The sequence below is a fragment of the Cetorhinus maximus genome, chromosome 34 (genome assembly GCF_964194155.1).
Source record: "Cetorhinus maximus chromosome 34, sCetMax3.hap1.1, whole genome shotgun sequence".
Classification (NCBI taxonomy): domain Eukaryota; kingdom Metazoa; phylum Chordata; class Chondrichthyes; order Lamniformes; family Cetorhinidae; genus Cetorhinus; species Cetorhinus maximus.
Window position 1 is genome coordinate 8242656 of NC_135912.1, and position 11972 is coordinate 8254627.

An 11972-nucleotide genomic window follows, 5' to 3' on the forward strand; every position below is an offset into this window, starting at 1 on the left:
CAGGACGCTCGAACTAACAGGAAACTGCGGATGTGGGAGCAAAGGGACATTGATCGATTCGGTGTGCGGGCTAAACTGTGGCAGATGGAATTTAACGTGGGGAGTGTGAGAACTCATCCATTTCGGACCAAAATAGATCGGGAGTATTTTCAAAATGGTGGGAAGTTAAGAATTATGGAGGAGCAAGGAGATTTTTATGTATTCATTCGTAGGAAGTGAGCACACCTGGCGAGGCCAGCATTTGTGGCCCAACCACAATTGCCTCTTATGAAGGTAGTGGTGAGCCCTGCCATCTTGAGCCGCTGCAGTCCACGTGGTGTAGGTACACCCACAGTGCTGTTAGGGAGGGAGTTCCAGCATTCTGACCCAGCGACAGTGAAGGAACGGTGATATAATTCCAAGTCAGGGCTGTGGAGGCTCAGTCATTAAGTATGTTCAAGAAAGAGATTGATAAATTTCTAGATAGCAAAGGCATCAAGGGAGAGAGGGCTAGTGTGGGAAAATGGCGCTGGGGGTGGAAGATTAACCATGATTTAACCGAATGGCAGAGCAGGTTCGAGGGCCCAAATGGCCTACTCATATTTCCTATCTTCCTATGTGTGTGATGCTTGAAGGAGAACTTGCTGCTGGTGGTGGTATCCCCGTGCATCTGCTGCCCTTGTCCTTCAAGATGGTAGTGGTCACTAGTTTGGAAGGTGCTGTCGAAGGAGGCTTGGTGACTTCCTGCAGTGTAACTTGTAGATGGTACACACAGCTCCCACTGTGCTTCAGTGGGCCCAACAACAGAGACCATCAGAAGCTAGTGGACAGGGACAAAGCATAATTAAAAAGGTTTTTATCTTAAGGGCATGGAATACAAAGCGGAAGAAGTTATGTAGTAGAACCATAGAACCATAGAACACTACAGCACAGAAAAACAAGCCATTCGGCCCTTCTAGTCTGTGCCGAAATATTATCCCGCTAGTCCCATTGACCTGCACCCAGTCCATAACCCTCCAGACCTCTCCCATCCATGTATCTATCCAATTTATTCTTAAAACTTAAGAGTGAGCCCGCATTTACCACGTCAGATGGTAGCTCGTTCCACACTCTCACCACTCTCTGAGTGAAGAAGTTCCCCCTAAACCTTTCCCCTTTCACCCTAAAGCCATGTCCTCTCGTGTTTATCTCTCCTAATCTAAGTGGAAAGAGCCTACTCGCAGTAGCTGTAGGGAGCTCTGGTTGGACCCCATCCAGTGTACTGGTTGGGTTCTGAGCGCAGGAATTCAGGAAATGTATATTGACCTTGGTGTAGGTGCAGTGTAGATTCACCAGAATAATTTCTGGGCTGTGGAAAGTTTGGAAAACCGGGTTGGAAATCTTAAAATGGAGGCATTGCCAGACTGTGAGCCAAGGCAGGCCATGGATCGCAAATGTGTTGGGAGAATGGGATCTGCGCTGGGAGTTTTTTTTATTCAGTCACGGGATGTGGGCGTTGCTGGCTGGGCCAGCATTTATTGCCCATCCCTAATTGCCCCTTGAGAGCTGCCTTCTTGAACCGCTGCAGTCCATGTGGTGTAGGTACACCCACGGTGCTAATAGGGAGGGAGTTCCAGGATTTTGACCCAGCGACAGTGAAGGAACGGCCGCTATATTTCCAAGTCAGGATCGTGAGTGACTTGGAGGGGTACTTCCAGGTGGTGGTGTTCCCATCTATCTGCTGCCCATGACCTTCTAAATGGCAGTGGTCATGGGTTTGGAAGGTGTTGTCGAAGGAGCCTTGGTGAGTTCCTGCAGTGCATCTTGTAGATAGTACACGCTGCTACTACTGTGCGTCGGTGGTGGAGGGAGTGAATGTTTGTGGATGGGGTGCCAGTCAAGCGGGCTGCTTTGTCCTGGACGGTGTCGAGCTTCTTGAGTGTTATGGGAGCTGCACTCATCCAGGCAAGTGGGGTGTATTCCATCACACCACTGACTTGTGCCTTGTAGATGGTGGGCAGGTTTTGGGGAGTCAGGAGGTGAGTTACTCGCCTCAGGATTCCTAGCCCCTGACCTGCTCTTGTAGCCACAGTATTTATATGGCTAGTCCAGTTCAGTTTCTGGTCAATAGCAACTCCCAGGATTATGATCATGGGGAATTCGATGATGGTGATGCCGTTGAACAGTCAAGGGGCAATAGTTAGATTCTCTCTTGTTGGAGATGGCCATTGCCTGGCACTTATGTGGCATGAATGTTATTTGCCACTTATCAGCCCAAGCCTGGATATTGTCCAGGTCTTGCTGCATTTGTACATGGGCTGCTTCAGTATGTGAGGAGTTAAGAATGGTGCTGAACATTGTGCAATCATTTGCGAACATCCCCACTTCTGACCTTATGATGGAAGGAAGGTCATTGATGAAGCAGCTGAAGATGGTTGGGTCAAGGAGACTACCCTAAGGAACTCCTGCAGTGATGTCCTGGAGCTGAGATGACTGACCACCAACAACCACAACCATCTTCCTTTGTGCTAGGTATGACTCCAACCAGCAGAGAGTTTTCTCCCTGATTTCCATTGACTCCAGTTTTGCTAGGGATCCTTGATGCCACACTCGGTCAAATGCTGCCTTGATGTCAAGGACAGATACTCTCACCTCACCTCGGGAGTTCAGTCTTTTGCCCATGTTTCACCAAAGGCTGTAATGAGGTCAGGAGCTGAGTGGACCTGGTGGAACCCAAACTGGGCATCAGCTAGCAGATTATTGCTAAGCAAGTGCTGCTTGATAACACTGTTCATGACCCCTTCCACCACTTTACTGATGATTGAGAGTAGACTGATGGGGCGGTAATTGGCATTTGTTCTGCTTTTCGTGTACAGGACTTGCCTGGACAATTTTCCACATAGCCGGGTAGATGCCAGTGTTGTAGCTGTACTGGAACAGCCTGGCTAGGAGCGTGGCAAGTTCTGGAGCACAAGTCTTCAATACTATTGCTAGAATGTTGTCAGGGCCCATAGCCCTTGCACTCTCCAGTGCCTTTAGCCATTTCTTGATATCACGTGGAGTGAATCGAATTGGCTGAAGACTGGCATCTGTGACGCTGGGGATCTCCAGAGGAGGCCGAGATGGATCATCCAATCGACTCTTCTGGCTGAAGATTGTTGCGAATGCTTCAGCCTTATCTTTTGCACTGATGTGCTGGGCTCTTCCATCATTGAGGATGGGGATATTTGTGGAGCTTCCCCCACCAGTGATTTGCTTAATTGTCCACCACCATTCACGACTGGATATGGCAGGATTGTAGAGCTTAGATCTGATCTGTTGGCTGTGGAATCGCTTATCTCTATATATCACTTGCTGCTTATGCTGTTTGGCACACAAGTAGTCCTGTTTTATAGCTTCATCAGGTAGACACCTCATTTTTAGGTATGCCTGGTGCTGCTCCTGGCATGCCCTCCTGCACTCTTCATTGAACCAGGATTGATCCCCTGGCTTGATGGTAATGGTAGAGTGGGGGATATGCCGGGCCATGAGGTTACAGATTGTGTTTGAGTACAATTCTGCTGCTGCTGATGGCCCACAGCACCTCATGGATGCCCAGTCTTGAGTTGCTATATCTGTTCAAAATCCATCCCATTTAGCATGCTGGTAGTGCCACACAACACGATGGAGGGTATCCTCAATGTGAAGTCGGGACTTCGTCTCCACAATGTGTGGTGGTCACTCCTACCGATACTGTCATGGACCATCTACGGCAGGCAGGTTTGTAAGGATGAGGTCAAGTTTGTCCTTCCCTCTTGTCGGTTCCCTCACCACCTGCTGCAGACCCAGTCTAGCAGCTATGTCCTTTAGGACTCGGCCAGCTTGGTCAGTAGTGGTGCTACCGAGTCACTCTTGGTGATGGACATTGAAGCCCCCCAGCCAGAGTACATTTTGCACCCTTGCCACCCTCAGTGCTTCCTCCAAGTGATGTTCAACATGGAGGAGCACTGATTCATCAGCTGAGGGAGGGCGGTACGTGGTAATCAGCAGGAGGTTTCCTTGCCCATGTTTGACCTGATGCCATGAGACTTCATGGGGTCCGGATTCAATGTTGAGGACTCCCAGGGCAACTCGCTCTCCCTCCCACCTGTATACCACTGTGCCGCCACCTCTGCTGGGTCTGTCCTGCCAGTGGGACAGGGCATACTCAGGGATGGTGATGGTGGTGTCTGGGACATTATCTGTAAGGTATGATTCTGTGAGGATGACTTTGTCAAGCTATTCAAACTAGTCTGTGAGAAAACTCCAAATTTTGGCACTCGCTCCCAGACGTTAGTAAGGAGGGCTCTACAGGGTCAACAAGGCTGAGTTTGCCATTGTCGTTTCTGGTGTCTAGGTTGGGGCGACTGGTGTTTCATTCATTTTTTTAGGTTTTGTTACAACTGAGTGACTTGTCTCAGCCCTTTCAGAGTCAACCGCATTGCTGTCAGTCTGAAGTCAGATGTGTGCCAAACCAGATAAGGCTGGCTTATTTCCTTTCCTAAAGGGCATTAGTGAAGCAGATAGGTTTTTACAACAATCAACAGTGAGTTTCAAACCTGGGTCCCCAGAGCATCACCCTGTGTTCCTGTCTTACAAGTCCAGCAACAATGCCACTATACCATTGTCTCCCCAGTTAGGATATGAGGGGCAGAAATTTGGATGAGCTGAAGTTTACTGTGGGTACAAGGTGTGAGGTCAGCCGGCAGAGCGTTGGAAAATCGTTGACTCAGGAACATAGGAGCAGGAATAGGCCATTCGACCCATCAGGCCTGCTCCACCATTCAAACAGATCGCTGCTGATCATTCATATCTTATGCCATTTTCCCCTTCTATCCCTAAGTTCTTTGATTCCGGAGGGAACAAAGCAGCTTTCCCAAGTGTTGGAATATAGGACAGAGGAACAGTCGCTATTGATGTCACTCAGTCACTTTTTAGGGTTTGGTTTCACCCACTTTTCCCCAGGGAAGGATTTGAGGAAGAGATGCATTGAAACCCTGGTCTTGTAAAGCAAAGTGTATTCACACAATGGCGCTTCTGGTTTAAGTTGTACAGACAAAAGTTGGCAAAAATGCAAATCGCTTTAGCGCAGAAATGTACCAAAGGCCAAAATTAAGAAACAATTTCTTAGCCTGATAAAAGCAAAATACTGCGGATGCTGGAAAACTGAAACAAAAACAGAAAATGCTGGAAAAACTCAGCAGGTCTGGCAGCATCTGTGGAGAGAGAAACAGAGTTAACGTTTCGAGTCCGTACAAGTCTTCTTCAGAGCCTTTCTTAGCCTGTCTTGGGAAAATATCGGAATCCTTTTATTTTGGTCCTGAAAGCTCAGCTAGGCATGGCCACGCACAGACCCTGCTCTCACAGGACACCAAACACAGAATAGGATAGAGAGAGGCACAGCAGTAAGTGCTTGGACAGGCTTTTAATAACACTCAGCAGCTCAGAATTCAGGAGGTCGTTGTCTCCGTAATGGAGAAAGATTCCAAGGTGCTGTGCACCGAGCTGCTTGGGTGAAATGGACTCCAAGACAACGGAGGAGGTGTGAGAGGGTGTGATCAAAAAGCTTTGGCCAACGAGGTGGGTGTTACGGAGGGTCTTAAGGGAAGGATGGCAGACGGCCTCAAGGAGGGAATCCCAGAGAGTGGAGGTGAGACAGGTGAAGGCACAGCAGCCGCCGGTGAGGCAAAGGGAGTGAGGAGAGCGCAAGGCCCAGAGACAGAAGAGCAGAGAGTTCAGCGGAGGGGGCATATTGTAGGGCTGGGGAATGCAGAAATAGGGACGGGTGTGTTCGAAACATGGATACAAGTGCTGGACTGAAGCCAATATGGCATAGCAGTTAGCAAGCTGCCTCCACCTCAGCTGTGGATGTCAGGGCTGCACCTAGATGTAGCAGGAGGCAAAGAAAGGTAAAGAACACAAATGGCATGAGTTTACAACCATTGGATATAGTTGTGACACTTGTAAATATAAGTTCATTTGCACTGATCGGAAGTGTCCTGGATTCCATCTTGCTGCTAGTTCCTTCAATGGTTGCAGGAATTTAAGCGTCTGGAATTTGGGCCCCCATCAGAGTCCGATCATGAACTCCTATAGATTCACTTCTCTCACGTTGTCAACAAAGTGATTACTCAATAATCCCACTCGTGCAGGATTATGCACTGGCCGCATTTGTGAGTGTACAGCCTGAGCAGGCATCATGCAAGCTTGAAACTCACCACTTTCCGACCTCTGAAAACCTGTTCAGCGAGATCATTGCATCTGCTGCTGCTGTTGCCCTGATGTGAGATGTGGGTGGATGCTACGAGCACTCGGGAGGACTTAAACCTGCTATGTGAGTGGTGAGGAGCACTAGATGCAGTTTCAGAGCTGAGGGAGTGAAGGTTTACACTGCCTTCTTAACAGTAGAAAACCAGAGGCTGCCCTATGTATCTGGAGAAAGCTGTGGTGGGCACGTCCAATTGTACTGGCCGTCCTTGGCGATTTGTCATTTTGAGCTAACGTGCAGGTGAAGGCAATGGGCAAGTTAGCCTTGACTGCAAGTGGGATTTGAGTGTAGGATTAAAGGGGTGTGTGTGTGTGTGCAGCTGACCGAAGCCTTTGTCAGACCTCACATGGAGATTTGTTTGGTCTGTTTGTCTCCTTATCAAGGGCGGCAGCAGACCTCGCATTAAGGGTTTGCAACCAAAAAGCATTGGACTTCATTGGAGGACCAGAGTCTTAGTCCATGAGGTGAGAGAGAGCAGAATGAGCCTGTGTGCTGGGCCGTGCCTAGGACTGTGAGGCTATCCATGTGAAACATCAGCAGCTCTTAACAGGCCTCTGCAGTGTCCATGCAGAAAAGATGTTTACCTTGGCTGGGTGTCCACAAGGACTAATCATAGTGTTACACCAGTACTAAGGCCATTTAGGATTGAGACTTGTAGGAGTCTCTGCGATTGGAGGGTTTGGAGTGGTTGCTACTCAGCAACTCATAGTACAGGTGAGGCACTCTCAGTGAGTGGACTCCAAAGTGCCCTCAAAACTGTCGATAGGATAAAGATGTCATGGGATATGGGTTTACTATGGGTAAGTGGCGATCAGGTGAGGGACAGGAACATGATCATCCCTGATCAATCTGCATGGAGGAGGGATCTCTAGGGGCTAAATAGTGTTCTCATGCTGGTCCTCCCTGTAGACCCATCTATCTGGTTCTGCCTGAAAGAGCTCTCTGCCAGGTCTGACCCCTCCCCCCCGCCCCACCCCCACTTCGTATGAGGGTGAGGGTGAGGGTGACATGAGTACATCCCTGCCGAGGTTAGATTTTGTATTGTTATGATCGCAGCTGATGTTAATACCGGCCAATTAGATCCCAGAATGAAACCTGGCTTGATAGATCCTACCCTTTTCTTGAAACCATGGAGGAAAGTGACTGAACAAATTCACAGGAGTCTGCCGTTGAACTTTTAACTCAAAGAATAAAACATTATTAAACAATATAAATGAACTATATTACACCAGACAAAAAGGTTGGAAAGATCTCAATACAAACACAAGAAAATGATTCAAATATTCACTATTTCTTCACCCCAGCTATATCTTTATAGACTAATATGAATTTGGAAAGATAAAGCAAGTTATAATATCTATCGTATATTCTAATATTCATGGTGAGCATGTGGTACATGTGAATTAACAGGCGAGCTGTGGTCAGACATATCACACTTCAAACTAAATGACAGATGCAATCCAAGCAGATCCCACGGATTCCTAAACAACCCACCTGGACACTTGTCACACTGTGAGCCAACTAATCTCACTGAAACTCTGTCTTTCTCACGAGGCTTTCTAATCTCCACGTTTGAAGAACTCGCCTTGGAATTCTCTCCAAATATCACTCCCACTCAGACAGCTTTGCCAAGGTTCCACCTCCAGGGTTCCCATCACGCCTTCTGAGATTCCTTTCCCCTGGATCTTTGAACACACCCAAGCTTCACCTGCCAAGCACTAGTTCAGCTCTTCGACCACGCCCAGCAGAACACACACTGCTCCAAAAGGGCATCTTTGCCCCTACGGCCCACAGCACAGAGTCACCAACCTTCGGCTGCCTTTTGGGTCTTCTGGGCATCTCCCAAGCCCAATTTTCTTCAAGTCTGCCCCCCGCAGCTCTCTCTTTAACTCAAGAGCCTATTTCTCTGCTCCTTTCAGCTTTGTTTGACAGGGTCTGTTTCTGATCTCTGCCCTTATTCCTTGCCTGGGACTGTCTTCTGGGACCTCTTCCTGTCCTGCTCTTTGGTTTGGGACCTTCTCCCTGTCCCCCTCCCTATGTGCTGCTCCCTGGGACACCTTCCTCTGAATGGCACTCCGGTTCCAGGTCACCTGACCTGCACCATTTCACTTCTCTACTTCCTTTATCTTCCGCGCAGGTGCGCAGGGCTGTTTCCGGGCCTAAAGATGGCAAAAGCCGCCAACTGCGCACATGTGGCCATCTCCCTGCCAATGCAGGCATGAAAGGCCAAAACTGCTTTAAAAAATCTGAACTGCCGACTTAAGAAAAAAGCATTCGCATTTCACCACAATATTGCTTCCAAGTTGCCATACACGTGGATTTTGTGAGCGGAGGGGTGAAATCTCAATTCTACTTAGAGGTGCCGAGGTCATGGGAGGGCAGAGTGCTGAGCAGGCTTTAATGGTTCATTTAACGTCAAGGCTCTGTTATATTAGCACAGTTTGGTGTACGCTAAGGGTCAAACCACCAGCAGGCCAGATGTTAAGTCGTGCAAGGTAATTCAGCTATCATCAATCAAGGTACATTACAGCAAAGTATAATGCCCATAACCAAAAAGGAGCTGGGGCCTTTTGGAGCCAGCAGGGAATAGGAAACCAAAATATCAAGGAAATGTCTCGGCAGCTTACTCTGCCTGGAATCGGTTAGCTGTCAGATTGTCACAGGCCTGTCTGCCGTGCTGTACCCCTGCCATGGCCTCTGCATGTGGCTCAGCGACACATCCTGTGTCAGCTGCTCCCCCTTCATTGTCCTCATAATCAGAGGAGTCATCTTGGCCCTCAGCCGAGGCACTGCTCCCTTTGTAGCGCGAGGTTGTGCCGGCGCGTAGCAGACAATGATGATTCGGGGCGTCCCCTGTGGTATCAGAAATCCGTGCCTGAGGGGTCCAAACATCTGAAGCTCATCTGCTCAATTATGGACCTGGTGGAGGCATGTGAGGCATTGTACCTCTCCGCGGCAGCACACTGCGAATGGCAAACTGGCATCATCAGCCAGGTCTTCCGGGAATATCCTTTGTCCCTGAGGAGTCCTGCAATTGCCAAGGCCCTTCGAAAGCCTTGTGGCACCTGGGAGTGGGTCAGAATGTGTGTGTTGTGAGGGCACCTTGGGAACTGAGCACAAACATTTATGACTTGCCTTCTGTGATCGCAAATCGGTTGCACATTGCCTATTGATGAATGTGACTGGCTGTTGCCAGGTAACTCTCAAGGCCACATGTGCGCAGTCAATAAAGCTTTGCACTTGCTGCAAAACCCAACGCTCTTGCAGCCTGGCTTTTGGAATCCAGGAGAAATTGGACAAATTGATGCGCTCTCCTGAACAGGGCATCTGTCACCTCCCGGATGCACTTGTGTGTCACGGATTGGGAGATGCTGCTCAGGTCCCCAGTGGAGCCCTGGAGAGAGGCACTGAGAAAGATGCTTAAGGCAACGGTGACCTTTAATGCCACTGGGATGGGATTGCATCCAAGTCCTTGCAGCCGTAGGTCATCGTGTAGAAGCTGGCAGATGTGAGCAACGAAATTCTGGGTCATTCTAAGGTGCCTCTGGCATTGCCTGTGATGTACCTGTGGTTGGGCTAATGCTCACTGTCGCACTGGCCCCTGGTCACCAGCATCCTGACCTTCTCAAGGCCCCGCTGCCTCTTGCTGATCAGGCTATTGCTCCTTCTGGCCTTGTGCCAACCTGCGACAGGCACTCCTGCTCCCTCATGTGGACCACAGCCATTAACAAGGCCTGCAGCCTGCATCATCTAGGCCTCAGTGGATCTGCGAACAAATTGCAGTAATCCATCTGGTGAGCACATTATTTGCAGGCTGGCCTCCATCTCAGATCCACCAAGCCAGTGATAAGCCCTTGGCTTCTGTCCAGGCATGTCATCCCTACCCCACGCCTTCCAGGTGAAGTACATCCTGGAGGGCCAGAGATGAGTGTTTCTCCCATTCATATATGACTGCGCATGGAGATGTTACTCTTTGACCAGGGTGATGAGAGCCATGTGTGAGAACCCTCCCTCAGACACTATTCAGTTTGCCTCCATTACCCTCGAGTCTCTATAGAGAGACTATTGCCTTGGCAGCATAGAAAGACTAACCGCATGAGCCCTTGTTGGCCATGACCATTCACCCGGGAGGATGGAGGTTTGGAGTCGCAAATTGTCAGCCGTACACGGGCCATGCCCCTTGGAGGCGTCCACCTCCCTCCCTCCCTCAGTCCCTCCCTTCCTTCATCCCTGCCTCTGACTGCAGCAAATGGCACAGAATGAACGGCAGCTCCACACCTTGCTGGGATCGCGATGTTATGAGACCCATGAGTCAGGGAGCAAACCTGCTGCTGTCTGGGCTTCACCACCGACAGGAGAACACAACTGAGCATGATTCTCACTCGGTTGCCTCATGATTATTAGGGTGTCCCTTTAGTTGGACAATGGTGCTCACCATTAACTCCACCCAGCCGAACAGAGCCTCCTCCCACTTCTGCTGCCTTGCAAAGGTGAGGCTCCCAAATTGGTGCATGTAACATTTGAGATTCGCTTGCACAGCTTTCTACCCTCCTCCCGTCACCCACCAACTTCCCCCAATCACCCTCGAGCCACCCAGTATAACCATTCCTCTCTCCTCTGTCAACCTTGAACCTGACCCCGTTAACCTTGCACCTATTACCACCTGCCTTCACAAGCCTTCCCTCCCCTCTGAGCCTACACCCGTTACTGCCCCCATGCCCACCCTGTTATCCGAGCCACCTATTTCGTCTGTTTCTGTGTCATCTCCCCCTACCCCCACCACTAAATGAAACCTACATCTACCCGACCATCACCCTGGACCAGCCACCCTACTGCAGCCCACTTACCCCCTCACTGAGACTGTTCCTTCCACTGCTCAGTTTAAGCACCAGGAACCCACCATCGACAGCACTGACCACCTCTCTCCCATGAACCCCCCCCACCCCAACTCCCGTACCCAGCCACAGGAACCCCAGACCCAACAAGAAAGGCCCTCCCCTCCATCCCATGTAGCTGCACCCTTGCATTCGCTCCGTTGTTCCCCTCCCTGTCACAGACAGCCTGCCTTCCCTCCCCTCACGGCCTCCCTCCCTGTCCCGGACAGCCTGTCTTCCTTCCCAGAACAGCCTGCCCACTTCGGCCCCTCTTCACTTGCGCCCCCACCCCTGTCCAGCCTTCACGCCACCTTTCCACCCTAAAACCCCGACCCCACCAGCCGCCCTTTCACAATGAGCTTGTCTCCCGTGTCCACCCTTGGTGTAACTCTTTCGAGTTATCAGCAGTCACAGATTGTAACTCTTTCGAGTACATTCACAGTTCTTGGTTTTCTGGGAGTGGGACATGAACCCACCACCCTCTGAATCAAAGGCGAGGGTGCTATGAACCGAGCCACAGCTGACACCTCAAAGTACAAGGTTGCAGCGAGATTTGAACTCGGATCGCTGGATTCAGAGTCCAGAGTGCTCACCATTACACCATGGAACCGAGAGGATAAAACAGTTTCAGTCTGTTCCTGTGTAACTCTTTCGAGTTATCAAGAGATCGCATGTAACTCTTTCGAGTACATTCACAGTTCTTGGTTTCCGGGAGTGGGACATGAACCCACAACCTTCTGATTCAAAGGCGAGGGTGCTATGAACTGAGCCACAGCTGACACCTCGTTCCGGCCTTGGTGTAGTTGGTCCTACTGGACACCTCATATGACTCAAGATTTATGAGTGGCCCCCAG

General features: G+C 50.0%; 1 non-coding gene across 1 annotated transcript; it reads right to left on the reverse strand.

The window, feature by feature from the left end:
- Positions 1-11656: 11656 nt before the first annotated feature.
- trnaq-cug (transfer RNA glutamine (anticodon CUG)) lies at positions 11657-11728 on the reverse strand. Its single transcript has one exon. It is a non-coding gene; the product is annotated as a tRNA-Gln (tRNA).
- Between the last annotated feature and the right edge of the window lie 244 nt (positions 11729-11972).